The sequence below is a fragment of the Accipiter gentilis genome, chromosome 13 (assembly GCF_929443795.1).
Source record: "Accipiter gentilis chromosome 13, bAccGen1.1, whole genome shotgun sequence".
NCBI lineage: Eukaryota > Metazoa > Chordata > Aves > Accipitriformes > Accipitridae > Astur > Astur gentilis.
In genome coordinates this window covers 19,480,479-19,495,683 of record NC_064892.1, presented here as the reverse complement: position 1 = coordinate 19,495,683, position 15,205 = coordinate 19,480,479, and the positions used below count along the sequence as shown (strand labels likewise).

General features: G+C 38.7%; 1 protein-coding gene across 3 annotated transcripts in view; it reads right to left on the bottom strand.

Annotated features, from left to right (window-relative positions):
* Positions 1–15,205, bottom strand: part of DACH1 (dachshund family transcription factor 1) — a 366,571-nt gene that overhangs the window by 332,605 nt on the left and 18,761 nt on the right. The gene's annotated exons all lie outside the window — the stretch shown is intronic.

Genomic DNA, 15,205 nt, shown 5'->3' with positions numbered 1-15,205 from the left:
AAAAAATCAATTAAAATGTAGAAAAGTCCCTTAGGATAAAGTTAGTTTGGCAGTCCGTGCATTTCTCAATCATTCCTTGAGTTTGTTCTAAGTAATACATACTTAGTGCAGGTTTCTAAGTAGTACTGTTTTTGGTAACAAGGCAGTTTAAGAAGTGAACACTGAAAACCGATGCTGAATCAGCAAGGGCTGCTGGATAAAAGAGGGGTTAGCAAGTAAAAAATCTGATAGATGCAGAAACCGCGACTGGAAACAAAGCGCGTATTCCTAGGATTGCAACATGAGAAGTCAGTAGGAGCTACTAATATAAAGAAACTTATATATTGAACCACTCACTTATTAGTCTTTCTAACCAGGCCCTTACAGGGCCTTTACCTTGCACTATATCAGGAGGTGGGGCAGAGAGATTATCCATTCATTCCACAAACTACGAAAAACCTTCCCAATCTGCAGTCATGAATAGCCAGCAATGAATCCCACCTTAGAAGAACAATCAAAGAACAAAACAGGAAAGCCAGGAATAATTTATCTTAAGCACTCTTCATCCTATTCGCTGTTAATTTAAATTTAAAAAAAAAAAAAAAAAAAAAAAAAAAAAGAACCCTCTTCTTCCTCTTTCATATGCAAAACAGTAAAAAATACATTATATCTACTCAATCTATTGGATTAATCACTGTCTCAGATTACACTGCAGGTGTATACTTTTTTATTAAAGCACTTGTCCCTAAAGCCTGAATGTCAGTCCCAACAGTCTGGCCCAACACTAACTGGCAAATTACATTGTGTTTATCCAAAATTTCCCACCCAGCATGTTCTGGATTAAAGAATAGATAAATAAATTCTGTATATATTATTCCTTACACCTCAGAATGTGGCTGCATGCTGTTATGTAGATGCTGTGTTTCACTTTACTTATGACTAGTAATTTCAATGACGGAGAAATGACCCTTGTATAGTACAATGCTTTCAAAGCATTTCAACTAAAGGGGCAATACAGACAAAATCGTATTTCAGGTCAGAAGAAAATAGAAGTTGCTATGCCTGTCCAGGGAAGTGACTGCAAAAAAGAATATGTATTTCATATTTTGGACAGTCTGTGTACAGACATGCAAGGTAGGATTCAGTTGCCTGAATAGGCATGTAAAGTTGTTTTAGTCCCTGTGGGGTACCATGATGGCTTCTGACAAGAAACAGGTCTCCTAAAAGTCACTCGTCATACCTGCCGGCCCTTTACAGGTGTCTTAACACTGGATGCTCTTACACGCAGAGCACCTCAAGTGGCACTAGATGCCTACGTTTAGGCAATTACATTGAGAATGATTTAAAGTAAGATTATTTGCCCCTACCTTGAGGCATCTAGTAGCTGTCTAAATCTAAACTAGTGATCAAGACTCTTTCTATAGTCAAAGGAATAGAGACTGGCACCTCTAGAATGCAATTCATCTTGTCTATCTTACCATATACTTTAAGGACGGATTAATGGCTTTTCTGCAGGTGCCCATCCCTCCCTAGCTGACTATAAAAGGGATGTAGCTCAAATAAAAAAAATTCACACATCTGAGGCTAAAGGACTGAAACTCACTCCCAGTCCTGCTGCTTTAAAAATATATTATGCTGTTTCATATCTGCTGTATGTTAAGGAGGAGTGTCTAAAATTAGGTATCTAGAAAGCAGTTGTCTAAGCTCCTATTATTGTCAAAGGAGATCTAGTCGATGCAGTCAAAGAAGTCTAGAAAGCTATTCAGTGGAGCAAATGTAGGTGTCTACTTGAGAATAATGAGTCTTCCTTTGACTGTATTGACTAAACTACCATTGACTAAATAGAGGTGTCTGAACAGAGCTGAATTCTTCCCTACGAGTTTGATCGGCTGTCTGAACGCAGGAGCCTAGTGCCATCTGCAATGCCCTGAAGTATCCAGGACATGCAGACAAGCTGGCAGACTTGACAAAGGACCTGGGAAAGACTTGCACTCCTCCGAACGGCAGCTGTAAAAGAGAGAAGATGCCCTAGGGCCTTTCAAATGCATCTAGATGCCTGTTCTTACGCAATTGAATCGTGTCCTACAATTCCAAACAGCAAGTTAATTTGGAGTAGCTAGTGCATTAAAATGGTATGTTAGCTTACTTGAAAGTAACGTCTCCACGCACAAGTCTTTTACCTTGTTCGTCTGAGATGAGTGACTGGAAGGTCTTCTCTTGTCAACCTAAACAACATTATTCCTTCAGAAACTTAACCCTGTATTTCTACTGTATCATATAATAACCTTAGTCATAATTTTTTATTTACCTGTGCTCCTAAAGTAACATTTTTATTTGGACAAATACACCCACATTTTCAAAATGAATGATGGTGAATGTGTCATTCAATAGCTACAAGAAGTGAAGAAAAAGAGACTCCATATGTTTTTCCATAAAATATGAAATTCTTTGGCTACAGCACATTTAATGCTTTCCCCATCGTTATCACAAAGGATTAAAATATTAGGAGCTGTTAAGATTTTCAGTGTCTCCACCTCATGCCAGCCACCCCATAATGACAAACATCAATGTGATAGTAACCACAAATTCGTTATTACTCTGAAGGTGAAGAATAAGAAAGTATGTCATAAAAATTTGTTCTGCACACGTTCTGTGATATTTTAGACATTTAAGCTGTTGTTACATGTCATTATACTGTCAGTAGCAGATCAACTGTAAGAGGTTTTCTATATATTTCCTCATCATTCCCTCCCTTCACCTCCAGTTCTCACTCATCTAAAGGTTCTTGTCCTTTGCTACAAATCATGTTAGTTCAACCGTTTGGCCTGCTGTGTTCCAAAATCAAATGCATGAAATGAAAGGGAAAAGATACACCCTCTGAAAGTCCAAAAAGTGCTGGTTTGGTTTTGGGTTTGATCTTTTGTTGGTGGTGTTTTTTTCCTTTTTAAATACAATCGTTTCACTGAAGCAGTTTAGAGAGCTAAAGAAAGAATTGAATCAATGCAACTCACAGGACAGAATCATTGGCAGTAATAGGGAAGGGAACTTCTTAAATAGCTGCCAGGTGAATAGTAACACAGAGCCACTGTCCTCGGTCATACCTAAAAATTACATTTGAAAAAAATGAATTGACTGGACGATGAAATCAAAACACGGAAATAGACAATGGCCCATTTTTTTTCCTTAAAAAAAAACCAAAAATCTATAGTTTTGGATGGAAAAATAATTACCAGAGAAAAACAGGCCAAAGAGAGGAAAATTACATGCTCAGAGAGCACAGTGCAGAAGTTTCCCAAGCTCCAGAGACTGGTGGTCCTGTGGAATCTGCAAGAGCTGACACCCTCAGGACACCAAGAGCCTCCCACTTCTGCCCAGGCCACCAGCACATACCGGCATCAAAAACGGGCTCTTGCAATTTGGCTGACGTCCAGGAGGCTGGCAGCTGCTACCCACAAAGACTAAAGGACTCATACACCTGATGAAACACACGACTCGGGATTTTTCCTGAGCCTGGAAGCCACTGAGGCATCAGTACCATCTTCCACTTCTGAGTACACAGTTTGGGTTGGCCTCCCAGCTGTTGCTCCAACCAGGTAACGGTGAGCGAATAAGGGAATGCATTGTATGAACAGCTACCTTCTACTAGTACCAGCAGCTTCATTCTACAGCTAATAACAGCTTAAGAAATAAAAAAAATCTTCTAAGAAATACTAGTCATGATCAGTGTCTTCTCCTGACTTGATTCCCTACAAGGGAAAAGCAAAGATTGGTGTAAAAATCAAAGACTGTGTTAAATGGGAGATGCAAAACTAGAGTGGTCCTGGAGATACCAACTTCTGACGTGCTTCGTAACTGGCATTCTCAAAAACCGTCTCCTCCTCCTACATTGTAGAAGGACCTTTAATACATTTCACATGTCCTGAAGCAGTTTGCTTCATCACATGATCCTATCGTACCTCAATCCGTTGGTTAGAGTTAAGCTGAAACTTTGCCATTATTCAAATGGGAAATAGCTGGCCAGCATTGCCGATGATTTTTCTTTTTAACCACCACCAATACCCTTAATGCTACAAAATCTGAGCTCTGGAGAATAAACACCAATTGTCTAGCTTACCTTTCTCTCTTAAAGACATAGTTAGTCTTCTTGGAAGTGGAACCTCATAAGCCTAGTTTAGCTGATTTTCAACAACTAATATTTTCCCATGTTTGAAGACTCATTACCAGTTACCTTTTCATTTCTGAATCTGAATAGCAAAAGTTGTTATACATCCATTAGACCTAAGAGACTATGTTCAGGATTGGTGTTAGCTACTAACTCTTTTTATTTTTTTTTTCCTTTTTTGTTTCTTTTAAAAAAAAGGACCCGAGCCATAACTGAAATATAGCTACCTAAAACTGTTCAAATCTAAGTATGTGCTTCCACAGTGGCTTAAGTTCTTGTACATTGAGGCCACCAATTTACAGTGTTGTCTTCCTCCTGTCCCAAGCCATGCACTGCCACCCCTTCCTCCATACAGGCACTAGAATTTGTGCCGTGTAGCGAGACACTTCAGATGACCGGTCTGACTGGAAACTAGTCCTTCCAAAAAGGGAAAAGAAGAAAAAAAAGGAACAAAAAAAAAAAAAAGGATTCATTTTCAGCTGGTCTGAGCAGGGAAACAACCTGCTTACCATACTCCTGTTTAATTAGAACACTGTTGTTCAGGGACAGCGGAGAGTTCTTAACCTTGTCTAGCAGAAATGTGTTGCAGCCTGTCTTGATCTACATAAAATGAAAATGTGGTTATATCAGAGCATTCATCTCGCTTTTAATTTAGCTCGCATAGGTGAGAATATTAGTGAAGACACTGCTGCACTGCCTTCATCAGGAACTGGCAACTGTAATCTTGGTACAAGCTTTTAAAGGGACAATACTCTAGCTGTTAGACCACACTGCCACATCTTCACTGCTCCTGTTACACATGCTGGCAAAGTTACCGGCTCCTGCTACACTCACATTTCTCTTCTGCTATGAAAACATTACCTAGTAGTAGCTAATTTTTTCTGGGTGCTATCACTAATTCTTGCTCCATGATTCTTGTTCCCCCAATGCACGTTCTTCTTGTGATGCTGTAAGCACGAGATACAAAAGCCTGTATTTCACAAGGACCACAAACTTTCATGTCTTTCTGGACTGGGAAAGCAGACTTGTCCTGCGCCTGACTCACAAGGTTTACTGCTGTTCATCACTAGATATGCTGTCAGAAAGCAGTATGGTAGTGCAACTCAAGGTAGTGATGAGCAAATATTAAGCAAATTGAGCTTAGTTATTCCAGAATAAGTGAACAGTCCAGCTTCATATTCCACCAATAACACGGAATGAAGGAGATGATTTCCTGCTCACACAAAATCAGGCAGGGTCTGCACAAACCTTAAGCTCTTTATTTGAAAACTGTTGCCTTTATGGTTGCAATTAGTCAGGTCAGGCTCTACATACCGATGAATAAACAGCCCCTGTCCAATGACACCTTTAATGGACCAACATTCAGAGATACAAATCTTAATGTTTTACTGCTATAATCCTTTCCCTGTTCCTACATCTCAGAAATGTCGTAAGATCTTTCGCTGTCCTTAACATCTCAAAAAATAACAGAAACCAGTAATTAGCTATATAAACAGAACAGAAATTTAATGAGAAATTCTAATTCCCTTATCCATTATAAAAGTTAAAAATATCAACAAACATAATCTGAATATCTTTTAAGATAACTTTGTCATCAAACCTATCTGAATGGCACAAACATTTTGCTTAGCCTAAGCCTGCTCTTTCCTGCAATTTGTTTACAGACTGTATCTGGTTTGTCGTTTGAGAACGCCATGCATTGGTCAGATGTTTTCTTACCTTTTTCCCATTAATTTCAGAAAATGTTCTATTACTGTACTGTTCCTTGAGCTTGATGCAACAATCTGAATTAATTGTTGGATTACTCTAGCTGTAGTCAATAGTCCTTAATCATGTATTTTATCTCACACTGTTTAACACTTAATAGACCTATTTGCTAGCAGACTAAAGATTAAAAGCTTTTTTTGTTTCTTTTTCCCCTTTTGAACACTAGTCCTTCAATGCTGTTTGATCCTGAAAAGTCGCAAGATATTGTACCTTAGAGCATGAGCGTACTATAGTTAAAGGATCAGACCTGGAAAGTCTGGTATTGTCTGCTCTTAATGTCCCTATCTCCAATCACTTCCTTTTCGACTCTGGAAACAGGAACTACTCAAAATACTCTTAAAATAGATTTTCATCAAAAGTGCCATTCTTATAATTACTCATGTCATTGGACCCTGACTTTTCTGAAGAACAGAAATCCACAAAGTCCCTTCAGACAGTACACAACGTCCTAAAAGCACTCTGCCTGAACAAATACCAACTCTTAAACAACAGTTTCACTCCAAGAAATATCTTGAAAAATATCATCTTCTTACTGAACAGACCTGCTTTTGGGGAGTATTAAGACAAAGATTTCCTCACTTTAGAGTTCAGTTTTTGCCACTCATTACTGTTGTTAACCCAGCAAAACTAACACGACTTTGCTCATTCTGCAGGAGTCCCACCCCTGTTCCTGCAGCAACAGCATTATTAACGAAGTTCTCTTTGCCCCACCAAAATTTTTATTCTGTTACATCTATACAGTCCCACTAAAAAAACCCCCCATAATTTACCAAAAACAATTAGGCTGTGCAAGTATAAACAAGGGCAAAATACATGTTACTCATGATGAGCATTTGAAAGAAAAAAGGACGGCAAAGAAAAAAAAAAATGCAGCAAAAGATTTAATGAGCTCAAGCTATTTAACTTATCAAAGAGAAGGAGTGAAGATCTGAAAGTACCTACCCAGGAAACAAAATTTCAATAATGTAAGCAGTTGATAAGCACGTAGTAAGCAAATGTAGAAGAAAAAAAAAAAAAAACAAAACAAAAACATAACAGAAGGTAGAGATTAAACAAACTTAGAGTGAGATGTGAAGAATGCCTATTACTTTACATTTGAGAAAAGGTTGATTATTCTTCTGAAATATTTAAGTTCAAATGATTATTGAACCTAAAGCAGAAATCCCAAATCTGTATTACACAGACAGGTTATTTATTTACTATTTTTTTTTTTTCCCCTGGCATTTAAGATGTAAGGCGCCTCAACCTGTCTTTGCCTGACTTTGCCTGTTCACTCACATGTAATAGTGAGTCTTGGTGCTTTTCATGAATACAGAACATCCAGCGCCCTGTTTGCAGCTGCATCTTTAAAGTCATTTCACTAGTTTCTTAAGAGGAACCCTACCTCCAAAGAAATGTCTCTATCAAATTCCCTGAGCAAGACACCTGAGCTAGCTTCAGAAAGTTAGTAAAAAGTCACGCTGATAAGTTATTATCAATGATGAGATGCATACCTGGAAACGAAATGAGAAAGTGGAACTAATGGGCTTTGAGACATGGAAACAGCTCGTGGAAGTATTTGGAAAGTGATACAGCACAAAGAATAGCACAAAACAGTATGTATCTTTGCGTACCTCCTATATTACACTAAGGTGACTTGCCTGCAGGCCCTAGGAACTAGCCCTAACTAAGCCAGTCTGGATAAAGGAAGAGTTACAGTGATTTTAGTGTGCTGCCATAATGTGGAAAAAGGCATAAAGTAGAAGGGACATATTTAAGCCCAAAATTGTAGGAAAAAGTAGGTTAGATGCTCTTCAAATTATCAATTAAAAGTCTTTCACAGTTCAGAATCTTATTAGTGAAAATTATTTTTTAGCTTCCAGAAATAATGATCCTATTTTATTTTGCATTTGCAATTATGTGAATTAAGATGCAGGAAAATACTTGGACCTCCCCACCAAACTTTCAAGGGGAATATTTCTGTATGAATGACTACACGCGTGCATACGTAAATTCCCTTTTGAACTGCTTTCATACTTGAACTCCAACATCTTTAAGAATGGGTGGAAGCAATTATTTCTGTTCTGATAATCTTGAGAAAAAATGGCAGCAGAACCACAACAGGCAGAGTGCAGAATATTTTAAGATTCACAGGAACACTCGCTGATCTAAGGAAATTCATCGTAGCTGATCTAAACCGCATGCTCCATTTCAAATGGCTTAAAGGATAACAGAGAATGGCGCCTGATAAGACAAAAGCATTTCAAAGTCTTACAAAAAAAAATAGCTACCAGAGATACAACTGTAATAAAACTCTCTGAAACTAGTAGAAGCCTCAAATACAAGCTCATTTAGACATGAATCTGTTCTTCTGGAAACTGATTTGCAAATATGAGACATTTCCAGAGCAGTAACTAAAATACAACATAATTAGGCTCAAAATAAAAAGAAGCATTTGATTGTGAGTTGTTTCATGAGCAGGTCCATGGGCACAGATCCGCAGTGGTGAAAAAAGATTCTATTAAAAACAACAATCAAAATATTATCTAGATTTCCAAGAACAATCATGAAGCTGCAGGAGTGTTCACGAAACAGTACTGTAAGTTTAATATTTATCTTTCTTTATAACAGGTATTTTCAACAATGGCTATAGATTCAGTCAAAAACATTATTTTAATTGGAATCGAAAATAACTATGATTCTTACAGCTTTCGGTTCTGACACCCAGATTGCCATCTCAAATAAGAAAAACAAAAACAATTTTAACCTTCTAGGACTTTGAGAATATTAGTTCACTACAGAATGGTCAGTAAGGAAACTTAAACATTCACATGCACTAAAATATACTTTAACCTTAGAAACTGCCCACATTGGTAGTCTATGCATCTACTATGACAGGAACATGATGTCTGAAATGCTTAATCCAAATACCCCATTTATACCATTTTTACCTCTATCATTCATGCCCCCTCAGTTCATCCATTTCAGGTTTCCACATATGTCTGGGCTCACTAGTAGCAGAAACAAGTGCAGAATTACTTTTATCATGTTTTAGGTCCATTTATGTAGAGATCCGATAAATGTCACGAATATGCCTGTCTACACAATCCCCTGAATTACTTCAAAGCCCAATACATTCAAAAAAACTGGATAGACAACAGAACATCTTGGGGAGAAACTAAGGGAAAGAAAATGTACTCTTCACTATTTAGTCAGTCAATACCTTATAGAAGTCACTCTTTCAGAACATGAATCATCATCTCAGAATATTGATAATAAAATAATAATCACAATAATAACAGCAATGGTGAAATATAGTGACAATAACTTTATTGACTTAAATCCCTCTTCCCCTCTATATCTACACATATAGAAACAGTTTAAAGGGCTTCCTAGCAGTATAATTAAACAAACAAACAAACAACTAACTAACTTTTATAATGAAATATACATTATAGCAGCTCAACAGGTATTCATCCTTATGTAGTTCAACTTGAAAGTCAAAGGTATGTCTCCATGTTTTCAGCTGAGGTCTTGCTTGCAGTCACAGCAAATGCTAAATCAGTAAAGAAACTCAAAGTATTCAAAGAGAAACATAACTTTGGGAGGGGCAAGACAGTAAAAAATACAGATTACGTCTACAAACTTAAAAGTATGGCAACTATATAGATTTGGACTTTGTATTAATATAATTAATAATTTTGGTGACCAATTATCCCAACAAGGGCCTTGATCATTTTAAATACAGGATATGTTGAAATTAACATAAAACCAGCTTCTCTTTGAACACTTCTGAGGAACAGTTGCTCCGGTAGTGTTTTAATACTGACCTGTCAGAAAAGGAAAGCTAGAAAATGCAGACCTGGGCTGTTTGGTCACATCCATGAAATCCCAGTTAAGTCCACACACACAGCAGCTAGAGAATTGCAGGCTTATTTTTCAAAAATACTATCCCAGAATCAGCCTTTGAACAAGAGTCATATTCAGGATACCTATGTAAGTAACCAAAATGAAGTCAGAAAGAGATCTCTAAAATAGTCTAAAAATATCTCAACTTTGCATTTGCCAATTTTTCAAGTCCCCTACAAAACGGAACCGGAATGGTTGAGCCATTTTTTGCTTGAGCCTCTCCTGTCTACCCCAAAGAGTTATTCAAAATGAACTTTTAACACTTCCGTTGAAAATGCAGGAAGGTTAACTCTTTTTATGTTCCAGATTATCATTGTGCAACAAGTAATGTGAGTGCATTAGTAAATGGGTATTGGCATCTTTGTAAGGAAACTATTTCTTTCAGGCAGTAAGGTAATACCTGGCGTCGGTTAAGTCTATGGGCATCTTGTTATTGCCTCCAAGTTCACTGCACCACAACGATCAAAGCAATCTATATTATATGTGTCCCATGTAGCAGAGTGTTTAAAACTTTATATTACTGTTTCAACAACAATAAATATGAACCACTAAAAGCTGCTGAATATTCAGTACTACGTGAAAGACTGGCACGTGTTTCTGTTAAGAAAGGTGCTGATGATTATAAAAGATAGAGCAACACTCAACACCTTACATACAGCATTGCGTACCCAATTCCAGACTTCACAAAACAAAAGACTTATCACAAATATCCCTAAACCTCCTGACACCTTCAGAAATTCAGACAAAAGACATTCTTCTCATTGCTCCTCCTAGTAAATCTCAGACACTAGATTTCAGTGTAGACAAGTGCCAAAGGAAAAAAAAAAAAAAAAAATCAATCAAACAATTAAAACAACCTACTAAATTTCACTATATAACAAAGGAGGAACAGTGTGTGTTACATAATTTACAAAAATGGCAAGACATTATCATAAATCCTGCTGACAAAGGAGGAGCTGTAGTTCTTTGGTATTGGGATCATTACACTAAAGAGGCAGCAAAACAAATGGCAGAAATGTGTTACTTTAAAATGCCCCATTTTTTTTCATTCAGAAGTTGTAAAGTTATTTCTACAGCATGAAATTCCATATAAAATGTATGCAAATTATGATGAAATCAGATTAGGGGAAATGCCAGAATTCACAAGCCAAATACTCGGACACCCTACAATGGCAGGGTGCTCCCAACTTCCTGAAACAAATATCTCTTATGATGACTCTTGGCATTGAGCCCATGTTGAATCCCTATCGACATAAACACAGCCTTTTTTGCATTCACAACAGACCTGAATGAACATCACTTCCAACAACACAAAGTACCTTCTCTCCACTGTGGACATTTGGTGGTATATAATATTATCACCTTGATACAGAAAGTTGGGCAGTTAAGCTCCTTACAGTTCAAAATACCCCATAAAGTCTACAAACCATTACTGCCATCAAAAATGCACTAAATGAATTAATATTTCAGAAATTCATTAAAAATTAAGAATACTCATTTTTACAACTTCCTAAGTTTAGCAGAATATGTTCTTCTGCCAAATTGTTTTACTTTTAAAAAGGAGATTGTTATTCCCAGGAAAATGTTGTTAGCTTTAGAACCGAAATGCAATTTTTTATGTCTTCTTTCAATAAAATGGATTGCATGTATCTTACAAATTCTTATAACAGGAACTAATCCTACCAGCACCAAGATACGCTATTTTGTATTTTGAGCGCTATGTATAATATCTAAAATATTTTATTTAACAGAAGAAAATTTTCATCATTTATTGAAACATTGTGGGGTAATCCCTGGAAAGTGCTACCTAAACACTGTGACACAGCTTAATTCTGCAATTCATGAACTTCTGTGATTTGACTGTGAAGAAACTGCAACGCTTTTTAACCTGCTTTTTAACCCATTTTCCAGCACTAAAACTTTAAATTCTTAGCTCTGAGAAAGCCAGCTCTAGACCAAACGCTTCTGACAGAAGTTATCATTCTTCATCCCAATAAAGTGATAGTGAAAATAAAACTCACAGGCTAGGAGCCAATCTTACAACCTGATATTCTGCATCCCCCCTCCACGAAGCCTTCTCTTCAGTATCATCAGCACAAATCCAAATGCCGCCACCTTCTCTAACAGCCCCTTTCGGTTATTTTGCAGCCTCACGAATCAGACTTCTCCATAAGGCAGCCCTCTCCTGCCCATTATTAACTACCTCTACCTCCTATAACATCTCAAATCTTTCTCCAGATGTGAACACCCTCTCCCTAACTACCCTTCCCCATTTAGTTCACCTCGGCAAACGCAAAAGCAGCCTCTGGAGACTTGGCCGTTGACCCTTACACGTTTCTAAAGAAAGGCAGGCTGAACAGGCAAAAGGCCAGGCATATGTGCTGGGCATGTCTGTGCTGGGCACCCAAGCCTCTGGCTTCTCTATTTACTTAAGAACGAAGCTCCCTGGTACGCTCAAGTGCACACATTTGTCCCCGTGCAACTGGAGTCCCCTTTTTTCATACTCGTAACTGAAAAACAAACACAGCAGACGGAAAAGCTGAATACACTGCCTGCTAATTACTAGATGACACTGAGGAATGTTGAGCTCACTTCCAGGCAGAAACTGAACTCATAATCTGAAAATCAAGTATGGAAGAAGCATTGCCTATGGCTGCTGCATGGTATCCAGGGTGCACTGTCAGGGTCGCGGGGTTCTACTCTGCCTTCATTTCTGAGCAAGCACTTACAGACATAGCCATGTATGAGAGATTCCTAGGAATAGATATAAAAAGGGAGGGGGGGGGAGGTTCAAGGACATTAATCCCACCTTACCCAACAACCATATGAAATTAATATTATCTGTATTGTAGGTAGTGCTACTGGAAGAACAAAATATTGGTATGTCAGTTGAAGAAAAAGGTACGTGGAAAGAAGATATGCACAAAAATAGTCTCAGGATCCTAATTTCCAATGCTCTGTCTGCAACATCAGTAAAACCATCAATTATGTTTTTAGACTGAAAAGATACCAATTTCTACAAATCGTTGAAGATCTGAAGTACTGCTACATACTTAGCTTGACAAAAGTCTCCAGATGATGAAAACATACTCTAAGGATATAGAGAACTTTGGTTTTCCTATATAATTTTGTCCACCTACATAACTTTCAGTTTTTACTCTGAATGGCTGTTATATTTCTCTTTCCACAAAAGAAAGGTAGTCTGGGGGGGGTGGGAAATAAATACCTTTAGAGTTCTTAAGGATCAAACCCAAAGTAACTAGCTGTAGCAAACCCCAGCTTGCTCATCTTTTGCCAGACTGAACGCAACCACAGAAAGAAAACAAGAGAGATTTCTTTTTTTTTTTTTCCCCTCTTCCTTCCCCTTTAGAAGTACTAACAACTTTTCTCTTCTTGCTTAGCCACTAAAGGAGGAAAGTGATAATCCCTTTGAAATTCAGCACTTAACACCTATACGGTAGGTGATAATTGCTGCATTCCAAGAGGATTAGCACAGTGGAACCCACTTTACAGTGAAGTCAGACCATTCGGAACAGAGTGAAGTTTTGCTAAAACCATGCCTACCCAGGGAAATTTTGAGTTTCCCACTGGTTCTGTGTAGACAAGGATCCTGTAGCTTCAGACGTTTTTCCATCACGTCTGCAAAAAGCTGCTGAAGAAATGAACTGGTGTCTAAAACAGGTTTGCTGTTGTAAATAATAGAGTAAGAGTATTCCTAAAGAAGTACAAACTAGTATAATTCTATCAACACAGTTTGCGAAAAGCGCACAGGTTATCGTAGCCTAGATTTTCTTACGGACAGCAGAATATTTCCACCAACATTAACATTTGGCAGGACTACTGTGAACTAGGTGCTCACAATAAAACAGTAGTCAGTAATTTTATACTGTACCAGAACCCAGAGGTCTAAGTGACGCTGTCAGATCCTGCACAGCTATAGGAGATGCCTTCTCCACTCTCGTATATGCCACTACCAGGGGAACAGAAGTCCCCAAGAAGGCGAGAGGTACGAGTGATGAAAGTTCACTCAAAAAAGCAGAATAATTCAGGGCTTTTGCTCCACCTCGCTCCACCAGCAGAGGCTTAGGCTGGGCCTACGTCCCAGGGTTCTCCCAGGGCGCAGCACCCCCCCAGAGCAGAGGGTGCCCTGAACCCAGTGGCCTTCCTCCTCTCCCTCAACAAGCCGCCGCGGAAGATGGCGCACACCCGCGCCGCCTCCTTCCCTGCCACCGCAGCGCGGCAGGGAGGGCATCCCAAGGCCGAAAGCCCACCGCGCCTCGGAGACCGACTGCGTTTGTTTTGCAACACACAGCAGGCCAGCTCGCCGAGAGTTAGTAAAGCAGACTTCCAAGAGGGAGGAACGCGGCGGCGTTCGCCGCATGCGTACATTTTTCTTTCCAAGATTTTACTTCTCCGTTCATTGGCGCTGACCCCCGTTTCCTCCTTTTAAAAACAGCGTTAAACGCACTGTGTAATCCACAGTTCGTTTCCCGGGCTGGGCTCAGGATGCCGCAGTTAGGATGGAGGACAATTTCACGGCACACGGGATGACGATAGGCAAAACCGAAGGCGCGGTTCCCCCGCCTCCCGCCACCATCGTTCATTTCTGCCCCTGTTGCCTGTTCACTTGTAACAGCACAACTGCTGATGAAAACACACGGTGAACTGTTTTCCCAAAACAGATGAGGGTTAATAAAAATAATACTGAAAAAGGGGGGGTAACGGGGCAGCATTTTCAACCTAGACCCGATCCTGTGCAGAAAATGGTCACATAGGGCTGTACAGGCATAGCTGTACAGGAATGCGATCACGGTGCCTGGAGGAAACAGAAGAGAGGCAAAATTATCTAAACCAGCCTGCTATCAAAAAAGGCTGTAAATCACAGCCTTACTTCTACAAAAAGAATATAAACAGAGATCTTTTATCTGATTAAGGAACCATTTATCTGATTCCTTTGCCTATCATATTTATGTGATACATTTATTAACACATCACCTACTAATACATGGATTTATTTCATACTTGCTTTTCATTAACTTTCAAGTTGCTGTTATGTCCTCTCTGTGCATGTATGAATGCTACAGCTATTGATCTCTGCAGAAGAACAATCCCTTTCAGTAATCTCTAGCCAAATGCCACTTATTTTAAAGGAGAAAAAAAAAAATCAGTAAAGGTTTAATACGTTAAATTTGTTTATGTTTAGACCTGTTTATCTATAAACATATACGTATATTTATTTTTCACTTTTCTCTTAAATGTGTAAGGTCTGCCGCAAGTTTCCTTGTTTCACTGCCATGCAGCCACTGCTAATGAAGGGAGCCTGAAATGAGAAAAGCTGGCAGCTGTGAACATCAAGATTATGCCCTCCCTATTACTGATAGTCCTTTCCACAAAGCCCTCAGATCCTCT